Below are 12612 nucleotides of genomic sequence, written 5' to 3'. Positions count from 1 at the left end.
CAGATAGTTTGATGCGGGAGGAAGGGGTGGTATTTTTTTATATAATCTTAAAAGTTTGAAACTACATGAGTGGCCTAAAACCCAATGCTAACACATAGCTTTATTTTCTTCTTCCGTGTCTTTTTTCATTGAATGGTTGTCAAGTGTAGAAGGGCACTGAACTTGCTTCTAAAAAGAAATGCGTGGTAAATGAGGATGAAGGAATGTGTAGGTTGACAAATAACTAAAAGAATCAAAACCAAAAGGCCAAATTTTAATGCTACCTTCCTCAAGCATCTATAATCCTCAGTGACAACTCTAAAGGTTTTTTTCAGCTTAAAAAACACTTTCTGAGTCATCACTCTCACTTACTGTGTGCCACTGCTATTCTTAGTCATCTGTGCAACAACCTGACTTACTCAGGGTGGATACAGTGCAGAGTGGGACAAATTTCCCCATATATTTTTTTTCTCCGAGCATAAGTCATCTCTGGCCTATTATTAAGATGCATATGCCTAGTGCCTATTGAGACATCTAATCCCTATGGCCACCCCTGGAAAGACATAGCAGATAATGCAAAGCCTGGCACTGGTGTAAGTGGTATGGGAAGTAGAAAATGGCCCTCAGCTCACTCTGCTTCTACACACACCTCCTGAGAGCTGCTAGTAAGAACAAGTCATCTGGGTTGGATTCCAGCTGGCAAGCTACAAGTGCAAAGTCTACAGCTTACTTTCTGTGTGTTGAGTCATCTAGGCTTTATTAAGAGAGGAATGTATAGGTTATCCATACAGTGTTTTAAAAGGTTAAAAAGAACGGTACTAGCTGCCAAGTTGAGTCCTCAGAAGTTAAGAAACATCCTTGTAGAAATAGTTCCTCCGCTTAGTACATAGAGACTTTTAGTGACCATAATGTTCTTTTTTTTTTCTGGGTGGGCTCCTGGCACAGTCTATAGTCAATATTACAAGAGTAATGGTATAGACATCTTCCAACTGTGCTCAGTGTGCACCTGGCAGCAGATAAGTTGTTTTCTTTTCTGTGAATGTAAAGGGAGGGCACAACACAAACATCACTTTTCACAAACTGTGAGAAGAAGAAAGTAATCTGGGGCAGCGAGATCTTCAAGTACCTCCCCTAGGCCAAGCAGTACTTTGCAAAAGAGGATTGTTTTCACTTCTTCTCTCAGATATCACCTCTTCCACAATGTGTAACGTATTTGACTTATGTGGTACTAAGAGGTCCGAAATTCATGCATACATGCATTCTTTCTGTACATTTCCTCTTCAGAGCTGAAGTCTCCAGCTATAAAAAACAGTGACAACATGTGAAAAATGAAATATCTGCTTTGCTTTGTCACAGCTGCCAAGTGACTGGTAGGCAGGACACCTCCTTTTAAAAGTAGAGCCCTGAATCATTACTTTATGTTTCATTCAAACATCCACAATGTCACAGACTCACTTTTTCTGTAGTCTCTAGGAAGTTCTGTGTTTCTGTGTGCTCAGATGATCCCAAAAATGCCAGCTACGGAAGCTATGACCAGGGGTAATGAAACGTCGGTAGAGTTAGTAGACAGTGGCACTGGGTTCGTTAAGTAAATGCCAACACCCAAACCCATCTTCCCAAAGAGACCTATAAATCTGCTTCTCCATCGTAAAGGGAGGTAGTGAAACCGCTGTGCATGCAGGTAGAAGATGCCCAGTAATGTTTCATATCTATTGTGTTGGCTGTTAAATCCCCACTCTGTTTAAACCTGGGTTAATAAACCTTCATGGACAGAAATTCATCTCTGTTTGTGATACACTTTTATGGTCTTCCATAAAGACTAGTCAGAATAAGTAAAAATGACTCTCCAAATCTGATAGTGGTGGCAGTGTACTTGTACAGACTCGTGTTGTCACTTTTGAGTTGCAAAGCAAGAATTACTGCAGTCACCAAAGATGCCATGTCTTTGTTAAGGAACTCACATAATTACAGGTTTTTACTTAAGTTCAAGTGATATTTCAGTTTGAAAAAGGTCCATTTCATCTTCCATCCTAACCTCATCTGGAACGGCGTGGAACAACTTCGCGTTTTGAGCGTAGGGAGCCCCTCTAAGTCTCTGCACCTCTCTGCGAGCCACCTGGCAGCACTTCACACAGAGGTACCTTGCCTTGCACCGCTACCCGGTCCTGACGCAGGCCCTGTGCTGGTCCTTGCCCGCAGCTGCTGGAGTGCCTCTGGGACCAGCACCATCCCATGCTCCCTGTGCCCAGCCCGATGGCCACGGGGTCCCAGAGACCGCAGCCAGCCCAGATCTATTTCACAAGGTATTGCCAGCCCCCATGCCCAGCGCGAACCCAGAGCACTGCCGATTGCATTGGCACCCTGGACGGGGAAAGGCAAGGAAGCCTGAAGCAAGGATGCTGGGATATTAATGATCCCACTTTCCTTTTCCAGGCTATACTTTTCACAGGGTGGGGTGCAAGTGACAGCTCTGGAAAGCGAAGGAAGCAAGCAAGCCCACCGCCCGCTCTCTCAGGACTGCTCTGCGGGCTGGACGTTAAAGCTGGACATCCTCATAGAAACCCTTGGTAAGTGGAGCCAGGACTGAAAGCCCCTCCCTGAGTGGTTTGATGGCTTGTCCTAGCAGGGCAGGACCCCCGCTCTGCCCTCCTTTTGCAGGGATTTGGACCTGCCGGAGCGAGCTTGGCCCCCTGCCCCGGGGAAGCTGCCGTCAGCACCGAGCAGGGGCTTCCTGCCTCCAGCTGGGCCAGCAGCCTTTCGCTCTCTTGGTGAACGCTCTCCATCGTACCCCTGCGTGGTTAATTAGCAGCTGTTCAGGTATTGTGAGAATACAACAAAATGCAACAAAAATTGCCTATAAATAGATAACAGCAAACAGCCTGGTTGAAAGCCCATTGAAGTCAATGGGAAGACTCCTGCTGTCCTCAGTGGGCCTTGGATCAGACCCAAAGGCTGTTTGGCCTTAGATAAGGAGAGGTCTGTGTCAGGATTATAATACCTAATATGTGTGGCAGCCAGGATTAATTACACAGTTATATTTTCATGAATTATCCCAAATTATCTTCCTTGATAGCTAGGATTCAACATTATGTCTTACAGTCTTAAGCGCTGAAACAGTGAAGTGTTTCAGCATGTGCATAACCTTGAAAATGCAATTAGTATCCTGGACTTTGTGCTTTTGTTGCCTTTTTTAGAGTACAGGAAGGGTTTATAATGCTCTTGCCTCTGTGAACAATGGTTTTCACTGATACCATGTTAATTAAAACATATAACCTGTCACTATCATGTAAACTCATAGATGCCATATTTTCAGTGACCATGTACTCATATTGGTCCTACTATCTGAAAGATAACAAGACTAAATATATTGGGTTTGAGAACAAAAATGGGCGCAGGGGAAGGAAGGAGGAAGAAAACATTAAATAAGCAAACGTAACATTTAAAGCAGTGGCTGCCATTTCATTAACAGTCAGTAAAAATGTTATGAAGTTTCTATTGAGAACATTTTTATTCTCTGGCATCAAATTTGTCTGTTTATAAGGATATCTCTATTTTTACTGACGCTGATGATACTAGAAAGACAACAGAGCTTAAGGGACTGGGTACAAAATGGGAAGTTCTCTAACTAACAAAGGAGAGAACCAATTTTCTGGGCTACTGATACCCACTGGGCGAAGAATGTAGTCGGTGGTGTAATATTCTTTGGGCAACTTCCAAACAATGCTGTGTTGTGGGAAGGAAGTTATAATGCAGTTGTGTCTCTGTCTTATATTGACTGCTAGGTCAAACAAAGCCCAGAGTGATTTGGAATTCACTTGCTGTGCCACTGCCTACTGCAGCTAGTTTGTGAAGCAGGCTATTGTGGGCGAAAAGAGGAAACAAAAAGCATTTGATCTTTGCAGCCCTCATGAGACAGCTTTGAATTTATTGCAACTTTTTTTTTTTTCCCAAGCAGCAAAGGAACAGATTAGTATCTGATTATAGATCAGCACTTTCACAAATGCTGAACAGCAAATGCTCCCTGGCATCGCTTACTAGGGATGTGAAAAGAAATTATTCAGATCATTTAGAAATTGCTTGACAGCGCTTTTGAGATAAAGATGCATTAAAATAAATCTGTGTCTAAGCATTGCTTACCTAGAGATAAGAAGATGAGAACTGCTGTACTGGATGAGATTGAAAGTCCATTTAGGACCTGATCTCCAGCAGTGGCTACTTATGGATGCAGAGGAAAGCACACAAGAGTAAGCAGGGAATGTACCAAGTGGTCCTTTCCCTCATACATCCTCCCAGCCTTCAGATATCCTCAGATGAGGCACTGGTGGAGCTGGAGCTCACATGCACATTCTTAAACTGAAGAGTGTGGATGCTTCCTTCCCAAAACAAATCTAGCTGCTTTTTGAATTGTTTTATACATCTGGCCTCACCACCATTCTGGGATCTCAGTTTCCACCATGCAGCAAATTTTAGTGATCACATGAAAATCATGGTAATTTGCCTCTTTTTCACCGCTTGCCTGTTAGCTTCCTGAAGTTCTTGAATTCTGCAAAAGGTGGAGGGAGGAAAACAACCATTCTTGCTTCATCCTCCCCAGACTACAGATGACTTTGTAAGTCTGTATCACATCTGACCTTTCTTTTTTTTTACAAGCTAAAGACAGACAGTAGCTTGGAAGATCAAATGATTAGACAGTCTTTCTATGCCTCATTTTATCCATCTGTAAAATGGGGGTTCTGATGTTAGGCTCGTTTCTAACATTTTATCCACCTCTCCACCCTAATGTCCAGGAAAGCTCACCTAACAAACAGAACTGTTTCAACACTTCCTGATATTTTAGCAAACTTCCTGATATTGCAAAGTTAATGGAGACTACAGGATTCCCAACTGCACTGAACACAGCAGTGTTGTACAGCAAATGCTACTGTTAACTGAGTTTTCATGCACCAAGCTTGATAAATTAGGGAGTTATAGTTAGGGAGATAGGGAGAAATAAAAACCTGTACTGAAGAAAGAGCTCACCTTTTGTTGTTCATTAAAGTAGTGGGAAGAACTGCACACAGATCACTTCTTTACTTTTTTCACCTTGTATATCTGCAAAGCAGAAAGTATGATAGGTCAGAAATGCTGATGGTAGATGTAAACATACCAGCCATGTGCAACGAAGGAATGAGAATGGCCTCTGCTGAGCTTAGTGAGCTAATTACTGGGAATGTGGTCCTGTCTTCCTGAATCAGAGGCAAAATTCCTAGTTAAATTCCCAGGGTAGTGTATAAATCTTAATGGGAAAACCGTCTTTGAAAGAGGGGGTGGGGGCAGCTTTCGAACGTCATATTTCAAATTCCCTGCGGACTTTAGCAAAACCATTTTCTCCCTCTCTAGAACAAGGAAATGTGAAATAAAATTAGGAAAATTTGCATTTGCTTTTTAATGAAAAGGGCACAACTATCTTAGAAAACAATTTGGAAAGGTATCTTGCTGTCATCTTTCAATGAACTTCTACCTAATATGACTTGTTTGTTATATTTCTTTAAATTCACAAAAATGCACCAAACGGCCCTGCCCCTTAGCTTCAGTGAAATGCAAGCTGGCTGTAATTATTAGAAAATGACATGATTACCTATTCAGGGCTGAAGCATATCCAGCAACAAAGGAAATCCCTGCCCAAAGCAGTAGGGCGGTACTCGACTTCTGCCAGAAGAAGACAGGGCCATCAAGCCTACTCACATTTCCCACTACTGAGGTCAGGCTGCCCGAGAAACCATTCAGGTCACAACAACGGTGTGCACGCTTGTATCTGAAACCAGCTGTTTCAAATTCAAATTCCCTTGTGAAATCCGTGACTAATTCTACCTAATTTATTTGTTCCTCGGATTGATATTTGGCATATCATTTGAAATGCTTTATTTAGGCATTAAATATAGGTACCTATGCTCTTGCTTTCTAAAAAATTGTTTGAGAGCAAAAAAAAAAAGGATTTTTTTGCAGAAGTCTCATTTCCCATCAGACATATTACTCTGTCTTTAGCATTTCCTAAAGAATACTGGAAGAAAAGCACTGGTAGAATAGAGTTCATAGGCGTGGGTCTAATAACCTCACAAACCAGAAGCTACCTTTGAGAGCATTCAGACCCTCCCTACTCCTCTGGCTTCATAGAATAGAAAAGATTGCCCACTGGTCTAACAAAACATGGTAATGTCTTTATTCCTAACACATGAATCAAACTGGCCCGATACACATTACAGTCATTTAAAGCAATCTCTGTTGTATTTAGCCATCTTATCAGTCAAATGTTTAATTTCTTAGGTGGCTTTTTAAGCAGTCATGACTGTTAGTGGTTTGGACACAATTTTTCACAGTAAAAACTGCTCTAGATATCAGTCCACTAATTACTCATTTAAGTACGAACAATAGTTTTGTGAGACAGGTACTCTTTGTGCACTGAAAACTATCAGAGATTTTTTTTTCTGGTGTTTTCTTACCTGTTATTTCCTTCTGCTGATGAATGAAGCCAAGCCGAATCTCAGTTACCTGTACTCATGGGCATATTTGTGAACAGGAGCACTGTGGCACTCTTTTAATAGGTCTCAAGGGCTGCATCTATACTAATAGACAAAAGGGGCCAGTGACTGCTCTCTGGCAGCAAGGCAACTGATGTGGGCTAGCATGCACAGGATTCAGCGCCCCTATTCCCCCAAACCAGGAGACCACATCCAATCTGCTAAGTGTGGATTGCCCATGGCCCATGCTACCTGCCCATGAAGTGAAAAGTGCCGGCTAGACTAGGATGACACTGTGACTGTTTAACAGCATGGACAATTCCATAGGAAGGCACAGGCCTGTGCTCTGGTCCTATTTCATTTACTAGGATAGATATTACCTATTGCATAGACACAGATGGTGAAGAAGGTGGGATCTGAATGCACGTCACTTCTGTAAAATAAATATACTTTTTTCCCTCTTTTTTTCCTTGTCAGCAAGAAGAAAAAAATAGGTGTACGTTGAATGTTGCAAGAAGTGTAGCACCGCCGTGCACCTCTCTTCTGCTTGCTCTCAGACGCAGCAGCATTACTGCACTCCCAGGAATAATATTTGCCAGGAGCGTGAGGATCCTGTGGGACCGTCTATGGCTGGACAGAAGGAAGCGTTTGCCACGGTGCACGCACCGTGCTCCTTGACATGCTGAGGTTGCTCCCCAGGCACGTCCCGCTAGGGCGTTGCAGACCTGCTGCTCCTTGAGCGTGCACAGGAGGTAAAGCTGCCAGCAGTTCTGCTTTGAAGTTTCCTCCTGGCCACAGCATTTGAGGATTTAACTCTTAAGGAGATTGGGGTTATAATCATCTGGATGTGAATCCTAGATTGCTTCGAAGGATTCAATTAAATATGCCGCACAATAAAAACGCATGCATAAGAGGTTATTTGGGTTTGGCACCGCACATGGGACTAGAGTCTAATTAGGTCTTTATTGCTAACAACATCTGATTATAACACTGTCTTCATTTCACGATGGCTGTTTCACAAGCTTTCTTTGTGTTAGCTAACACAGGGATGTCTACACCACCAAATGGAGCTTGATGCAGAAATCATCAAAGCAGTGCTGACCAAAACCTGAATTTATGCATGGGCATTCAAAACGCAGATTCTGATTCAAAGGACACTGATGGGCACAGAGAGCTGTGATTCACTTATGTCCACTGATGTTAACAGGCTGTGAAGTCTAATAATCAAAGAAGCTTTTGGGTCATGTCAAAGGCACCAATACTGTGTCCAAGGAGAGTACTGTGCTCAGTCTTGTGGTCAGATGAACTAATTGATTTCTGAACTTTCACAGGGAGTAACAACATTTGGACCTGGCATTGCCTAGGTTCTGGGTGAGAATGGCTTAAAATCATTCAAAAGGTTTTAAAAGTGAGGTAGGAGAATACATACTCTCAAAATACTCGCACAGGGCCAGGTAGGCATGAATAAACTGGAAATTTTCTTTCAGGGCAAATATTTTCTACACGCTCGATCACCTCAGAAAAATTTCATTTTTCCAGTATCATGGACATTAATTTACAGATTTCAGTCGCACATAACAAAATATTCTTGAAGGTTTATTTTTGTCATTCCAAATAATCTAACTTTAGAGAAAGCAGCAGATATGGCAGGGCATGCTTGACAGTCAAATCCTGCTGAGCACAGATTTGCATTCAGCCCTGGCCTTCTGGCTTCTTACCGGTAACTGGAAGACTGGTAGTGTTTGCCAAATACACCTTGAACTTAGGTTGCTACTGAAACTGAGTAAGAATAGAGACATATAGTCAGAGCAAGAGGAAGTTTCGTAACCCATAACAAAGAAGCAGATGCCTATTTTCACTTATTTATTTCTGAAATAATATTTAATGCCAAAAGAATAAAGACAGTTTGCAAGCTGGTATCATAGCAAAAGGATCATAAATTAGGAACTCTTTCTGAAGTGTGTCACCTGTGATTTTGTGTTAGTGCTGCTTTTATTGCTTTTCAGCTGGCACCTGCTAGATGAGTTTTGGATACCATTTGGCCACCATATATTAACAAGATCTAAAAATGTAATTTAATCTTTTATTTCAAAATTATTCATCTTTTGATAACAGCTTTTGCTTCATGTGACAAGGTGGTTGTGATTTCTTGATGGAAGCAGTTAATGGTCAAGCTTTTCAGATCGCACCAATCAACTTAACTACACTGAACTTATTTGACCTAGCCCCAAATATTTACTAGAGCCTTGAGATCATCTATAAGAAGTCAAGCTGCATTAATACTGCAAGAAAGGATTAAATATTTGTTTTGGGAATCCATTTATTTGGAAACAGTGGCTTTCTGGGAATGTTTTCCTAGCTTTTGTAAAACTACATATCTTGAACTGCCTTATTGTGCACTGACTGGACTCTAATTTTTTTTAGGTTTTAATTTATTTTAAAAAATGCATGGCACAAACTCTTCTGGTCAGCTCTACTGCTGAAATACAAAGGCCAAAGAGGTGTGAGGTCATATAATGAGAGTGTTTGGAAAATATTTCAAACATTTCTATTAGAACTTTATTTGTGATTCATATATTGGAACAGCATAGACTTACACAAATATTGTGAATGCTCTTGAGAGACCATTTTTTTCCTGGATTCTTTTAACCTATTGTATTTTTAGTCTTCAAGCAGTGTAAAGATCATGAGGAATGTGCTTTACTTTCATGTGCTTATAATTTTCTCCATGTGAATACAAACATTGTAGTTACATGGGTATTTCACAGTGCAAAATACGCTTTGTAGACGAGTGAAAAAGAGCTGGAAGGCTGACAATGGAAAATACGGTTAAGTTAGCTGAACATACATATTATAAATTGATATACTACACAAAAGGTTGGCCAGTTTGCAAGCTTTACATGTGTTTTCTAAACAGTGAAGACTATCACAAATATTTAAACTAGTGGGAAAGTGAAAAGCAAAAAGCATGAACAATGGTCTGCTTCATTTTGCAATAAAAATCCAGTGCAACAAAACAAAACACAAGAAAAAATGAAGTCATTCTCTTTAAGAATGACTTAATTTGTTTCCTGTGGACTCAAACCCTCAGATTTCTTAAACAACACTTCATGAAAGACTAGTTTTAACCACAATGGAATTCCTGCCAGTTGGACCTGTGCACCTGGATCACTTTGGGTACCAAAGTGCAAGAGCCTTCAATTTGTGCCTTATGAGGTGACCAGCATCTGCCATGTGAGATGTATTTTCTCACAAACGCCACCCAAGGAATAAATTTGTGTGTGCGATAGGTACAGAAATGTGTGTTTGTTTTGGAAAAGGCAAGATCAAAGTCTGTGCTGCCATCGGAGTAGAAGCTGGACCTTTGCAAGTGTCTTTTGTTTCAAAGGAAGTCCATTTCACAGCTTGGAAACCGAGTATGAGAATGACTCTTCTTGTCTAAATTGACAAAGGGCTAAAGTCTTGTCTCAAGGGCAAATGATAAATTGTAGCTGTTGTCTTCATTTCAGTGCTTGCCTTTTTTTTTTTTTTTTTTTTTTACTTATTTACTGAATTTACCAGTTATTTTCTTGGCTTGAAAATTAGCCAGAATCATACTTTTAGACAGCTTGAGGGATTTCCTTTTAAGTCAGTAAGCTTAATTTTTACTGCATTAATTTTTAAACATATCTTTCTGGTTTTGTTCTGCTTGGTAGTCTTCCTCTCCAGCTCTTCTACAAATGGGTTTTGCTACTACAAAGTTATTGAGCTCCTGCTAGTGAGTTCCTTCCTTAATCAGTATTGTTGTTGAGTTTACGTTCACTGAGAAAATGATTATGACTATACTATGAAAATGAAAATGACTATACTATGATTATACCAAATAGTTAACCGCAAGAAACCCAAACTGTATGTTTAGAAAACCTTTTTAGAGTTTAGCTACATAATTGATCCAGTCTAATATCATTGACCTCTGTTTTTCTGAGTCCTAGAAAGATTGCTTCAGAATTTGTAGACCAGGGAGCCAAAATTTCCTTAATGTGACATATTTTTGCACAGACTGAGTAGAAACTTATCTCTGAAATACCTTTAAAAGCACTACAAAGCATCAAAATCACCAGATGTGAGCTGGGGCAGAGGACCCAGCCCGAGGTGAGTACACGTTAGCTGGATGAGCCGGCAGGCTTTTTGAACATAGCTCTCATTAGTTTTAAATCCATCTTCTAATTGATGACATCTGCTTCTGCTACAACATGGCAGCAGCCAAACCAAGCAATGCAAGAAGCAGCAAATATGAGGAGTATAGGGAAAAGGAAATCAGAGATTGTATCTGTTGATTTTTCTCTAAATATGGAAATTCTTATACAATAGACCATCAAATGTAATTTCCTATGTCTTAGAGGACAAGCTGTACATTTTTTAAAATAGTTCAAAAGGTTTACAAACTTAAACTCAGGGTGTGGAAGTGGAAGGAGGGGGCCAGAGGTGCTGTAAGAGAAAAAGAATGGAGTACAGGATATCCCCCTCCCAACCCTTTTTGAAAAATCACTCAGTTTAAGAGATTTCTGTGTATCAGTACCAGAGGGTCAGTTAACTTGACAGGACTGGGCCCACTGCGGATTGACGACAGGGACATCTTTATATGGAAAAAGTAAAGGAGAGCTGCCATTTCATGCAAGGACAACAGAGAGATCACTTGCCAGCTCCACATGTGGGAGAAGACGTTTGGTATCAGAGCTGCAGCACATTCCTCGTGCCATTCTGCACCATGTACTGCAAACAGGAGGAGCCAGCAATATCACAATAGCACTCTGCCCTTTGTTGTTCTTTTTCTTCTCTGCTTGAAACTCCAGATGTGCCTCAGTCTGCCCCATTGTAACCTCGCCTCTGTCTCACAGAGCAGTGCTCCATGCTCACCTTCCCACTGAAGGCCACAGCCCCGACCCTTTATTTACCAGGAGTGAATATAGCTAGTGCTGGCTCATTTCTTCTGTTATCTTGTTTCCAAACACTTTTATCAAGTGAATTCAGAAAGCTGCCCTTACTCATTCTGCACTTGAGATTCTGCCAGACAGTTGCAAAACCTTGAAGAAACCACTGGGCAGTTTTAGGTCTCTGCTAGGTCAAAGAAGAACAAAAAAGATTTCCAAAGAACTAGGACAACCTCTCTCCCAGTACTTGAAGGGTTGTTCTTTTCTCTTGTCTAGTAATACTTGCTGAGTATGTGGTAATAGACTTGTACAGGCTATTCTTGCCTAATGTTACTAGGACATTACAGTACTGAGAAAATCAATGCAAATTTACATCAAATAGTGTCAGTTAATGAGCAAAGGGCTGTCAGTGGCAGGCATACGGATTCCTTCAAAAAACAGTCTTGAGAGACTTGACTGTGTCACATACATCCCAGTGCTCAGCTTTGGAAATGCCTTTGTCTGAAAGAACTTTTCTGGGTGAACCCAAGATCCCTGAATGAGGAGCAATATGAAAGGTAGAGGCTTTTTTATGCAGGCACACTCACAGTCCTTCCCAGAAGACGAGTGATCAAAGCTGACAGTTTGAATGATCAACAGCAGTGATTTTTTGTTTCCTCCCAGATTTCAGGCTCATACAGCATTGCCCATCAGTAAGAGGGCTGAAACAACCAAAAAATCATATATACCTATATAGGTGGAACACAGTGATTTCGGATGAACTGAAGAAGGGATTACGAGCCTGAAATGTAACCCTATTTTTCCACCTGTATCAGCTAGTTTAATAAAGACTTAATAATGTTTTCCCTGCAAACCCTACTTCCTTATATCCATACAGCATGATAGCTATGCAAACACTCTCACCGTTCGGTGCACCTGTTCTTGTGAAATAACAGAAAATTTTGGACAGGCACCAGTAGGGACAGGGAACCTTTCCTATTTATTACAGTAGCTAAAGCTGCCTGTTTTGATTGTAAATTTTAGGCAAATTACAAGGTGTCTGGAAAGGCAGGAAGCTGTGAAAGAGAAGATGATCAAGTATTCTTTCAAATTTTAAGAAGCTATTTTTTCTGTATTTATAGGAAGGTGGGATTGAGGAAATATACAAGAAGATGAATAAAACACAGGCTCTGAGAGTCACTCAGATGTCTTTCTCTATGACCAGCTGCCCTCAGGAACAAGAACTC

The 12612-nt window shown here is 41.0% G+C and overlaps 1 long non-coding RNA gene across 1 annotated transcript; it reads right to left on the bottom strand.

Moving 5' to 3' along the window:
- Positions 1 to 572: 572 nt before the first annotated feature.
- LOC142029501 (uncharacterized) lies at positions 573 to 5145 on the bottom strand. Its single transcript, XR_012649941.1, has 3 exons — positions 4999 to 5145; positions 1435 to 1506; positions 573 to 1278 (listed from the first exon to the last, which is right to left on the bottom strand). It is a non-coding gene; the product is annotated as an uncharacterized LOC142029501 (long non-coding RNA).
- Between the last annotated feature and the right edge of the window lie 7467 nt (positions 5146 to 12612).

Source organism: Buteo buteo, chromosome 3 (assembly GCF_964188355.1).
Source record: "Buteo buteo chromosome 3, bButBut1.hap1.1, whole genome shotgun sequence".
Classification (NCBI taxonomy): Eukaryota; Metazoa; Chordata; class Aves; order Accipitriformes; family Accipitridae; genus Buteo; species Buteo buteo.
Note: the sequence above shows the minus strand (reverse complement) of the source record. Positions and strands in the feature narration are given on the sequence as shown.